The 12,366-nt window shown below is 50.7% G+C and overlaps 2 pseudogenes; both read right to left on the reverse strand.

Moving 5' to 3' along the window:
* Positions 1–909: 909 nt before the first annotated feature.
* Positions 910–2,566, reverse strand: LOC141579265 (olfactory receptor 6C2-like; annotated as a pseudogene).
* Positions 2,567–5,086: 2,520 nt separating this feature from the next.
* LOC105075632 (nucleus accumbens-associated protein 1 pseudogene) lies at positions 5,087–9,658 on the reverse strand (annotated as a pseudogene).
* Between the last annotated feature and the right edge of the window lie 2,708 nt (positions 9,659–12,366).

A 12,366-nucleotide genomic window follows, 5' to 3' on the forward strand; every position in this document is an offset into this window, starting at 1 on the left:
GTGAGGAGGGAACAGAATCATCCCTGGATGAGAACCACTAAGCTGCAGCCAACCGGAGATGGCTACCGTCACATTTTGGAAGCATTTGTGTTGCTATGCCACTTCTGCCACTGCCTCCAGCTAACACGACAGCTTCTGTATGTCAGGGCTGGGACTCAGTGCTGCCACAAATTGTCTCTAGTTTTCCAGCAATGCTGTAAGAGGCTAGGTAACGTGGCCAAGTCACGCAATGAGTGGGTGTGGATGGTAGGATCTGAAAGGCAGCTATGAATTCAGAGCCTGAGCTTTTAACCATCAAAGTATATTCCAGCCTGTCATGGACCCCAGCTTCCAGTACTGTCCATGGTTGTGACAAGGGACTTTGTTAATAAGCAGCAAGCCAAGAACACTAATGTAATCCACATATATCCCAATGCAAAGAGTGCTGTGACATTATTTCCTTAGGCCAGGCATGGAGGCACTGTGAATCTAAGCACTGGCACCATTTCCATCTCCTTCATAACCATGGCATGCTATATAATCTTCCATCATTTTAATTCCTTAAATGCCTCTGGTAAATAGTTGTTAATTCTGTTGAACCATGTTTATGACCAGACAGAAGTGAAATAAAGAGCATAAATTACTAAATTTTTGAAATTTCAAGCACATGATTTATTATCAGAAGCACAAAAATTGAGTAATAAAATCAATTGTCATCAGTATGTGGAATATCTACTGAGAATATAGTTATGCATAACAGGGTAAAATGTGGCTTTGAGAAAACATTTCCATTTTGCTGGGGATATGTAAATAGGTCATGTGAGGTCTGCCACAGACTCCCATCAGGAACACTGTGGACTGTTACATTGGCTGGAATGAAAACGCATAGTGTACTGAAGCCTTCCACTCTATGGCCATGTGATTTTTTTTTTATCTTGATATTTTCATTCTGAATATCATCTCCTTCAGAGCCTTGTGGACCTGCTTGTTCTGCAAAGTGTAGATGACAGGGTTCAGCAGCGGGGTCACCACTGTTCACAAGGGCACCCTTCCTGTTAAGAGTCCAGCCTGTTCACTTGTTTTGGTTTCGTGTATATAAAGACACAGCTACCAAAGATGAGAGAGAGAACAATGAAGTGAGAGGAGCAGGTAGAGAAAGCTTTCTGTCGCTCCTTGGCTGATGGGAGTCAAATGACTGTGATTACTATGTTGCAGTGATGGTTATAATGAGGGATAGTAGAATGACAAATGAAGTGAGGAAGGAGAAATACATTTTAACAGATCTGGTGTCAGAACAGGAGAGATGGTTCAGGGGGCCAAGGTCACAGAAGGGTAATTGGGAAACCTTCACTGGACCAGTGATGAGAGTGAAGCCCAAAGCAAAGCAGACAGTGACCAGGAGGAAGCAAGTCCTCAGGTTCATGATGGTCAGGTAATGCAGAGGCTTGCAAATGGCCAAGTACTGATCCAGAGACATCACTGCTATGAGAAGGAAACCTGCTGCTCCCAGAAATAAAAAGACAAAGGCTTGTATGAAACAGGCAGGGAAGGAAATCTTTTGCTTGCCTAAGACAAAGATGGCCAGGAACTTCAGAATAACAGCACTTGTGAAACAAGACTCAATGAAGGAGAAAGTGCTGAGGAAACAGTACATAGGTGTCTGGAGTCTGGATTCAGCATAGATGATGATGACTACGTCCATTCCCTGCAATGGACGCCAGGTATGCCAGCAGATGCACCAGGAAGAGGACTTTCCCCAGATGCTGGACAGCAGGAAGTCCCTCCAAAGTGAATTCTTGGACAGTTGTCCCATTCCCCATTTCCATGAATATCTTTCCACAGCAGCAGCATCTGTGGATCTTAAGCTAAATATTAGAGCAAGCACGAAGGTTTTAGGGAGTGCAAAATTAAGCTATCTGATTACCTGAAAAACAGCTGGAAGTTAGCAATGTAATCCAATGAGTTTGTTCTTAAATTAGAAGGACCCGAGTTCAATACGGAGTACTAGTTCAATACTGAGTTCTAACCCCAGAGAGCTGGGTTATCTTTGAATAGTTAATTCTTATGTGAACTTCCATGTAAAAGGAAGATGACAGAATCTACCTGTTCGTATTTTTATGAGAATTAAGTAGGAAAAAGCATGTTGAAGTGGGAAGCCCCATAAAAAGACCAGCAGGACCCCTAGGCAGGGCCGCTGCTTTCTTCTTAGCACTGTTTGGTTCCCTGGCCCAGAGGGTCTATCTCACTTTTTGCCTCTAAAGCGGCTAACTTACACCTAGAATTTTATTCGTTCTCTGAGCTCACTTTTGATTGGCTATTTTCTTTACTCCTGATTGGTTATTACTCTCACTCCTGATTGGTTATTATACTCACTTCTGTTTGGTCCACTTCCCTAACTTCTGATTGGTCCATTTGTAGTACTTCATTTGCATGGAGCTCACTCGTGAGTGGTTTATTTCTACAAAGCTTGTTCCTTGTTGGTCAACTTTTGTTGTAGTTTATTTGCATATGATGCAAAGTGTAAAACTGGCAGCCTATAAAAGGCCTGTGTAAACCTACAGACAGGGTCCAGAGCTTGAAGTGTTAACTCCTGGTGTAATAAACCCGAGTTCTCCAACTCTCCGAGGGCTGCTTGGTCTTGCCGTCACAACTGAGCTGTAACACCAAGCTGTAACACATTTTTCTGCAACATTTCTGGAGGGGCCCCAGTGAGATTCCAACCATGCCAGCCCCTTGAGCTGCTGGGACGGCGGAGCAACCACCTGGAGATCAGGAGCTCCGAAAGCGAACGAGGAGGCGCACCACCCGACAGTATTCCGGGTCCTTCTTCACGGAGGTGATTCAGTCCTCCGGGCGGCTGTGCCCCAACCGGACTCAGTGGAGGGGTGGACGAACTCACCCAGCAACACGGCTGAATAAGGTAGGAGTCCTGGGAAGCATCCATAGTTAAGTTAGGGTAACCAGGTTCTGTCCAAGTGGACAGAAGAGGAGATTGGTCACCTCCTCCAGGCTCCCCGCCTGACAGTAGTCCGGACGGGGGGATCAGGTTATGCTCCCCGTCTGGGTGGGGAGATCTGGTTATGCTCCCCTCCTGACTCTATTCCGATGGGGAGATCTGGTTAGATTAGGTTAGATAAGGGACGCCCCGGTGATCGGGAATGTGCAAATAATCTGTGTGTGTGTGTGGCCTGAAAAGCATGCGATCAGGCTCGAGTTTGTAGCTCCACTGCATTTTGCTATGGAGTTAGAGTGAGTCCCAACCTGCGGTTCCGTGGTGACCTCATACGGCTCATGGCAGTATCAGCCCCTCGGGGTATCGATTGGAGTCAGCGGTTTATACTGACCGGCCGAAGCTGAGGCACCTTCGTCCCCATGAGGGGAGCGGCCAGGCGGACGCAGCGAAAACCCTCCCTTTGTCTTGTTTGCGACGCTGGCACAGGGTGGCTATACAGGGAGGGAAAGCGACACAGAACAGCCTATGAGTAAACGACCCCTGTGCCCTTAGGGACCAAGATGAGACTGTTAAAGAGGGTGACACAAACTTGTCACCAGTCCCCCAGAATATCCTGTCGAGATTAATCAGCATCAATACATTACTCTGTCTAAAATTAAGACCACAAGACCTGAGTCAGGGCGCCAGCCCAGGACTGGCTGAAACTCTTTTGAGGCCCCCCTTATTTTGGTTCATTTATTCTGCCACAAGGGAGCCATCCTGGCCTCATATTTTGTCAGTTCAGGCTATAAAAAGACTATACAGGGACCCCTAGAGCTCATCCAGGCCGGAGGGAATCTCAGGGTTGCCTGCCTAATGTGGAAACCCCAACTCATTGGCAGCACTTGCAGCCAAGCAGATAGATGTTAGGCCCAGTGAGGCAGCCAGCTTTTTGGGAACACTGTTTTGAGGAATGGGACAAAGATTCTGGGGTCACAGTCCTTAGTGCCAGAAGCAGACCCACACCTATAGACCATAAAATCTGTCAACTAGTAGTAATGGGATCCTCAAAATCAAAGCCGACAGTTCTGGACTGAATGATTAAAATTTTCTAAAAGGGTTTCTCAGGAAACTAAAATTGACTCCACAAAAATTGCACACGTTGTGTGAGTCAGAGTGGCCCACCTTTGGAGTAGGATGGCCCCCGGAAGGTACACTAGACCTGTCAGCTGATGGGCCATACACTGGATAATCACCACGCCCCCAGGGCACCATGACCAATTCCCACATACTGATTCTTGGCTAACAATCCCCCAAACCTTGCCTCCGTGGGTCTGGGTCTACAGAAATGGACAGGGACAATGTAAGATCCTCATGGTCCTGACATTAAGGATAAAAAGATAAAAATAACATCGAGCTGTAACACATTTTTCCACAACAATGTAAGTCTCTTGGCATGGGACACAATGCTGCTGCTGCTGCTGCTGCTTTTTTTTGTTGTTACAAAGGTGTTTAGTTTATTCTCCTCATCAGTATCACTGACATTCTCATAGTTCACATTTCCCAGTGCAGCTCCTCTTACAGTAGTTAATGTGCAATCTCACTTACGGGCCCGGGGAGTGGGGCTCAGCCCAGGGCAGGGAGGGCATTGGCACTCCATGTGGTCAGGGTGGGCCATCTGTCCTGCATGAGGGGTGCGGGTGAATGGGTGGCCGGGGGAGGCAGAGGGGCCCCCCCACAGTCGTTTTTGCGTTGGTCAGTGATCTTCTACTAGTGCTCCTTCCTGGCTGCCCGGGGTGGGGGGTCCATGTGGCTCAGGGTCGGGCAGGGCGGGGAAGGGAGAAGGAAAAGCAGCAGGAGGCCCTGGAACAGGGAGGGCAGGGTGGGAGGGGCACAAGGGTGGCTCCTGGGGTAAGGCACAACCCTGTCTTTGGCTCTCCTGGTGAGTTTTCTCCCCTGCACCCCACCCAGCTCCTCCCTCCACCCCTTACCCCGCCAGACCCCTCTACACACAGTCCTGGGAGCCAGGGCACCTCCTGGGGTTCCTGAAATGAGAGGGCTCCAACCCAACCCAGTGCTGCAGGAGCTTGGAGAAGGAATAGGGGCAAGCCCCACCCGGGGACAAGGCAGGGAGGGGCTGGGCAGGGGCCTGCCCAGGACAAGGGGGTGTGGGGAAGGAGAAGACCCCAGTCCCAGAGAGCTGGCCCCCGCTAAGGCCTGGAAGGAGGGGAATGCCTGGGGACTCCTGCTTCCTTTTGGGGTCTGGCTGGTGCCCCAGCCCACCCCTGGGCCTCGGTTGGCCCAGCAGCTTGCCAAGTGACCAGGATATTGTGGTTTGGGATCGATGCTGGGGTGGAGTGTCAAGGCCAGGATGAGGGGCAGGGGGAGGTGTGACTAAGGTGCTTGTGCTTTAGCTGGGAGTGTCCACTCTGCCCACACACTCGGGCCGGCTGAGGGCTAGGTGCCAGGGCCAGGAAAGCAGAGTGACACTCGCCACCCCTGCAACAAGTAGATGTCAGGAAGGACCCCCTCCCTGCAGGTTGGCAAGGGCTCCTTGGTAAGAGGGGAGGTCTCCAAGTCAGATTCCAAGGGTCCAGCTGGCCCATAATCCCCCTGCCTCTGTTACTGAAATGACAGGCCAGCCAAGAAACAAGCACCACTCGTAGGGTTGGAGTACTCAGATCTATTACGCGGGCGGGCTCAGAGGGGCTTCTGCTCCGAAGCTCTTGAGCACCTCCAAGACGTGTGCATGAGGTTTTATAGGGTTAAGTACAAGCTTGGGGTTTTCGGCCAATAGGCATGGAATAGGTTTAGCAGCATCATTATCACAAAAGTAGAGGCAGGGAGGCAGCAAACCAATATTTCAAGGCCAGATAGGTCTCTTTGAAAATCCAGCTGGCTAGCAAAAAAACATGGACAGGGAATCAGCAAACCAACACTAATTAACTTCGATTTACGAGTTAGCCCAGCAGAACTCAGATCAGTAATCTGACACTTGTTACACTTAGATTTGTGAGTTAGCTTGTTTGCCCAGTCCAACTTTTCCTTCATATCTCTGGAAAGAGAGAGGCTACTGGGAGCAATGGGCTGGTCAGACTAGGGAGGAGACAGAAGACAAGGGCTAGAGACAAAAATTTGAAATTTTTTTTTCAAATTTTTTCAAATTTCAAACGTGAAATTTCTAAGACATGACACCCTGTGTTGGGGGTGGGGCAGGAGGCGGGGAGGTAAAAAACAATCCTTCGAGTTCACAAATAGAACTCAAAAAAACAGCCCAAAAACCCCACCACTCATGGAGCTGGGAGAGGCTAGGAAGATAAGAATGGTAAAAGAAAAAATTTCTGCAAACAATCGCTAGCAATGGAAGTGGGCTTGGCCCTGCCAGGAACTGGGCTCAGCCAACTGACCAAAACCAGGGATGCCCTTCCAATGTAGCTCTATCGGGGAGGCATCAGGGGTGAGGGGGAGCTGGCCAGACCCACAGGAGCCCAGGCAGAGTGGGGGTTGGGACCCCACCTTGGAAACTCAAGCCCACACTCCATATGCATGCGCACATTAGCCTGTCCCCGGCCCCCTACCCCATCTTGTTTTCCAAGACCCCAGGGACTGAAAGGAACATCAGGTATGGTCCCGTTGGTTTGAAAAATAAGAGGAGTCTTGTACTTCAACATTTCATTAGCTAAAAAAAGTTTTAAAGTATGCACAGGGGTGGGGGCTGGGAGCCCTGCCATGGGGGCGGAGTGGGAGTGGGGAAGGGAGGGAAAAGCAGCAGCCCCCCCCCCGCCTGCTCCCCTGGGTTCCACCCCTGGTCCTACTGCCTCTTATATGTTCATTTGTTTAAAAGCAAAACTTATACACAAGCACGCATGCACACACACACAGGCACACCCACATGCTTCTGCAAGCCCTGGAAATCTATCCTCAGAGACCCTCCGTCTGCCCTCAAGGGCCCCCTCACTCAGGACCTGCCCCTCTGGCTAAGCACAGGGTGGAGGAAGAGACGGGCGCTGGGCCTGCCACCACCCACCATCTTAGGTCAGTCATGGAAATTCTGAGCCTCAGTTTCCTCAGCTGTAAAATGGGCAGCCCTCACAGCCTCGCCTACCCCAGCCCCCAGGCACAGGGACAGGTGAGGGGGGCAGAAAGGCGCTTTTGGAAACGTGGAAGCACTGGGAGGTGGTGGTGGTAGGGGTCCTGAGAATCCCGGGCCCCCACAAGTCCCAAGGGGCTGTGGTGGGGGGCGGAGGCTGAGGGATGCTCCTGCTAGGTGGCCCAGGGCCTGAGAAAGGGGGCCTCCCAAGCCCCCCAGGCCAGCCCCTCCCTGTCCCCGGCCTGGTGAGTAGGGAGACAACTGCTAAGGGTTAGATGGGGAGCAAGAGCTCCCCCACTGCACAAGTGTGTGCTGGAGAAGGCAACGCAGACCTCCACCACCTGCCATCCTCTTCCAGCCTGATCCCCGATTGGATTGGGGTCAGGGGGTGGGACAGGGGAGGCAGAGGGGCCGGGATCATGCAGCATCCCCTGCGGGTCCTGGGGAAGGGCAGACAGTAGCTCGTGACCAAGATGGTGGGAGGGTATGACAAGACGGGGGAGTGTGATGACCCCGCGGGAGGGTCTGGTGGGGGTTACTGGAGGGCCTCCTCTGCTGAGGGGCCAGCCTCGCCATCGTGGCTGGCTGTCTCGAAGCCGTGCTCCACACCCTTAATGTCCGGCTCTATCTTGCCAGTGTAGCTGATGAAGGTGGTGTAGGCGTCACCCTCGGCCATGAGCAGCTTGACCTTGGGGATGCAGCTCTTATGCACAACGCGGCGGGTGTTGGTGCACATGTTGGCCACGATGGCGTTCATCTCGCTCTCGTTGAAGTTGGGAGCAAAGTTCTGGCAGTAGTACTTGACGGCGTGGAGGACGCGACTATCTGGTTTGCAGCTGGGGTTGTTACTGGAAAAGCTGATGCCCGTGCTACAGCTGTTGGCCAGGGTGTTCTGGTCAAAGAAGGAGGCCAGGAGGTGTCACAGCAGGACCTTGTGCTGCGTGCCTGCACTGACATGGCAGTTTGTGAGCTGTGCCCTCGTGGTGTACACTTTGGTGCCTGTCACAAGCTCCAGCTTTTCGGAGGGGTCACCCTCATTGTAGATCTTGGGGTGGTAGCGGTTGACAATCTGGTTGAGCTCAGCCGGAAGAGATGCCAGGTCTTGCCGCACATGGATATGATTCCAGGACTCGGGCCACCTGCTCAGGGAGGGCCTCCACCTTCTTGGCAGTCTGGCCGACGTTTATCATGCTGTACATGGTGTACATGTTGCAGATCTGCCAGTACTGCTGGTCTGTGCCCTCCTTGCCCACCGCCACCTCATCCTCCTTGTTGTGGTAGGAGCCAGGGCTGGAGGTGCCTGGGCTGGTCTGCTCCAATGTGCTGGGCCCACTCACCACTCCCCCTGCTGCTACTGCCACAGCCCCCCCCAAGTCAGTTGCCCAGCCCCAGGGCCCTGCAGCCACCACTGTGGGCTGTGCGGCCCCCCCCACACCGGGGCCTGCTGGGACTGCTGGTTGGTGGCCAGGTCTGGCGTGGAGAACTTGGGGTTAGGAGAAGGGGAGCAAGAGCTCCCCGACTGCTCGATTGTGTGCTGAAGAAGGCAACCTTGGCCATCTTCGGCTGCCGTTGCCACCACTGCTACCCCCAGCCTCCTTCTGACCGCTGTCCCACAGCCGCTTGGCCACAGGTGTGCACTGCACAGAGTCCAACTGCTGCTGCTCTGTCTTGACACGTGACACAAGGGTCAGCGGGGTGCCGCAGGCCGGCCAGCTCAATGTCTGTGCCACAGGGCTCTGGGGCTCGGACACAGGGGCCTCCTCGGCGTGCAGGCCCTGGGAGTCACAGCTGGAAGAACTCTGTGCCTTTCTTCATGATCTCCTGGATCTGCAGGAAGCCGGCTGTATACATGAGCAGGAACTGGTCACCAATGTTCATGCTCAGCCGGCCCGTGTAACAGAAGCTGAGGATCTCCTGGAAGGACTGGGGCTGCACGGCCACCAGCAGCTCCACCACAGCACTCCGGCTGCTGTTGAACACATCCCGGAAGTAGGAGCTGCTGGCAGCCAGCATGGCCAGGTGGGCCTTGAAGACATGGCCCTTGACCATCACCAACACGTCACAGTACAGGCCCTGCAGCTGCTGTTCCTTGAGGCACTCCAGGATGCTGATGCAAAAGTTCAGGATCTCCATCTGCACGGTCTGGGCCATGGCGGTGGCGGCTGAGCTGTGGCTGTGCTCCAGGGGCTCCCAGTGGGCTCCGCAGTGGCGGCTGGGGCCGGGCCTGGGCCTGGGGTGCGCCCCCCTATGCGGGGGCCTCCGCCTCTGCGGCCACTGTGGCCTCTGCATCAGCAGTAGCGGCAGCCGCGGCGGCCATTCATTGTGGGCCAGGACACCCCAGCCGAGCGCCGCCACAATGCTGCTTAAGTATTGCACAAAGTCTAATTGTAACATTCAGGTCATTAGTATACTCTTAAGTATACTGTGATAAGTAGACAGGGTTATTGACATTTGTATATTTATAAAATATTTTATCAGTTCATAAATAAACATAACAGTAATAGTAACATTCCTTTTGCATATTCCTTTTAAATTATGAACAAATTCTGTGGTTCAAGTCATCATCATCATCATTTGTTGACGACTTTACTAACTTCATACTATGCTGGTCACTGAAATTTAGTATTTCTATTTTTCTCCACAATAACAATGAACAGGTTGCCCCACCCCTTCTCCTGAAGAGACAAATTCAAGTGGGTCACACAACTGGGAAATGCAGAGCTGAGACATTGTTAGACCTCTCCAAATCCAAAGGCCATGCTGTTTCCAAATTTTGTAACACAATATTTTAAGGTAGGAACAAATCCATTGTTGGGATATCTCAACGTTAAGAGAGTTAAATTTATCCGAATTTTTTCTGTCCTTCAGTTAATATCTTTGGTGAGTTTCTGACCTATGAAATGGCATGGGCCTTAGAGATGATTTACCTAGCACGTTCATTTTATGGAAGAGAATGGAGTCCAGAGACACTGGGGATTCCTCAACATGGTATAAACTATAAATCCAGGATTTACAGCACTGTTCCATGGCTCCAGGCTGGCATGTGAGGAGGATGGGGAGTGAACGGTAGTTCACAGGACTGGCCCACTGGAGAGGATATTTTCCAAACTTAGCACACTCATTCTTACATCAAGGCTCCAAGAACTTTCTCCTTCTGCTCTTCAGGCCCCTCAGTAAATCACTTCTCTTATAATGGTGTTTGGGTGTAGCATGTCAATACTAAGCTGAAAGTCAGCACTGTGGATTTGTGACTCACTCACCTGCCATGAGCCAAGTTCCCTGAAGTGATGCTCATGCAACCAAACTGCTCACCCTAGGGTGGCACTGTCCCCAGGGCTGCCTGAAGGTGCCTCTGTCTCTGTTCCAGTAGTAGGTCCTTCAAGTCACCACTGCCCCTGAATCACGCACACAAGAGTCACCTCAGGGTGGGGCAGGGCTTCCTCCTCTTGCGGTTAATCTCTTCCAAGAAATGGAGAGCTTTCTCTGCATTGAGGGGAAAGGAGAGGAAAGGAAAAGTCATTTCGAGAACCCGTGGTTCCAGAATGGAGTGAATATGCATCCCATGTTCCCAGTGTCCCTGGCTGACAAAAGTGCTGTTTCTATAGCCCAGAATTTTTCATACCTCAAGGAAGCTTCTTGGCACCCCTGACCACTGACAAAGACAGAATAAACAACTACATTTCACTGTGTGGGCTGGGATTTAACTCTGGGACTACTTGGAAGTAATGAAAGATCTGCCTCTGCCTCCACCTGTGAATAAAACCCCACCGAACATGCAACATTGTTTTCCACCTCCTGCACCCGCTAATAGAGCAGGCAGATTCTTCAGAGTTCAGCGTAGAGAGCTGCTGAGACAAGGTTTCTCCCAATGAAATACCCACTGTCATGGGCATATCTGCTCCAATACACCTTTGTTTTTGCACTACGCTCCTCTGGCACATCCTCACCTTTACACATGGAGAAGCATCTTTGTTCTTTTATGTCAACGACAAGCACGAAAGCCAGCCCTCTGGCCCCTCCCACCAGTCAGCCGTCCCCCTCCCCCATTCAAGGAACCAACCCACCCCACTCTGAGAGCAGCAAGGGTACCTGATCCTTATTCTCGCTCCCTAGTGCTGGAGCATGAGTCCCAGTAAAGCCTTGCCTGAATGCCTCCTCCACCTTGTTATCAATTTCTATTGATTCAACTATCCAAGGACCGGAAACAGCATCATTCACATAGGGTAATCTCTTCTTTTTACCTCATACTATCTTATTTCTACAAATACCCGTATATTTACTGCTCACACTAATCCTTCCTGCAATGTCTCTAGTTACTTTGATTGTGAAACTGGTTCTGAGCAGAGTACTCTGAGGGCGCCAGGAGCACTTTCCTGACACTCAGTGATGAAGACAAGGGTAGTATTACTGAGTTTTACTTTTGTCTCTGGCTCCAATATAGCTCAATACAAGCCTTTTCATGATCCCATCTTCATTTCAAAGTTTGACATTTTGCTCATGAAGGACTTTTTGGCACTGATTCTGCCTTTTAGACTAATTATTGCATTAAAACCCCATTTATCTTGATTTCTGAGTGGTTTGTTGTCCCCTATTTTGTGCCCATGCCCAGTGCCCTCTTGCCTCCCCTGGCTCTAGCCCTGAGTTGAAGCTTCTCTGTCTTTGCTCTTATAGGTTCCCATCCTGCCTAGTTTTTTTCCACACACTCCTTATAGTTGACATCCACTGTGGGGTTCAGTCCTAACGTAGCCCAGGGTCCTCAGTTTGAGAATTCAAGGACTTTCATACCTTACCTTAGAGCTCTGCCTCAATCACTGGTGGTGTGAACCAAGTTCCTTCTTGACACAGCGGCAAGTCCTTGCCTGACTTCTGCATCAAATGACCTCAAGGCACTGCTGTGGGTCCTTAATGGGCCTCAGCACCGCGCATGCATGGGGCTCTCCTTGGACGTAGGGGAAGTGGCTCCATCTGCTACTGTACTGAGCATGCGCAGGACCCTCAGGCATTTACTTGCACTGTTACTGAGTCTACTTTGCCCAGACTTTTGAGATATTGGGTGGGTGTCATGGCTGTTATTCACCCACATGGATTTTGCATTAATGGGGGGATACCTTGTAATCTAGACTTGTGGTAAATGGGTTTTGGTTTTAATATCTTATGCTCTGTGTTTATGTGGAGGTTCTGGAAGACAAAAACTGCTTTCATGACCATGGCCATCTTCCTAGAATTCTTAAATTTATTTTATCTTTAAAAGAAAATAATGGGAGAAGTAGAATTATTTTTCAAGTACAGAAAGCATTAGAAAAAAATACACTAAAAAACCTCACAAAAGACTATTGTTTGCTCAATGCCTATGTGTTTTCTCATT

The sequence above is a fragment of the Camelus bactrianus genome, chromosome 11 (assembly GCF_048773025.1).
Source record: "Camelus bactrianus isolate YW-2024 breed Bactrian camel chromosome 11, ASM4877302v1, whole genome shotgun sequence".
Classification (NCBI taxonomy): domain Eukaryota; kingdom Metazoa; phylum Chordata; class Mammalia; order Artiodactyla; family Camelidae; genus Camelus; species Camelus bactrianus.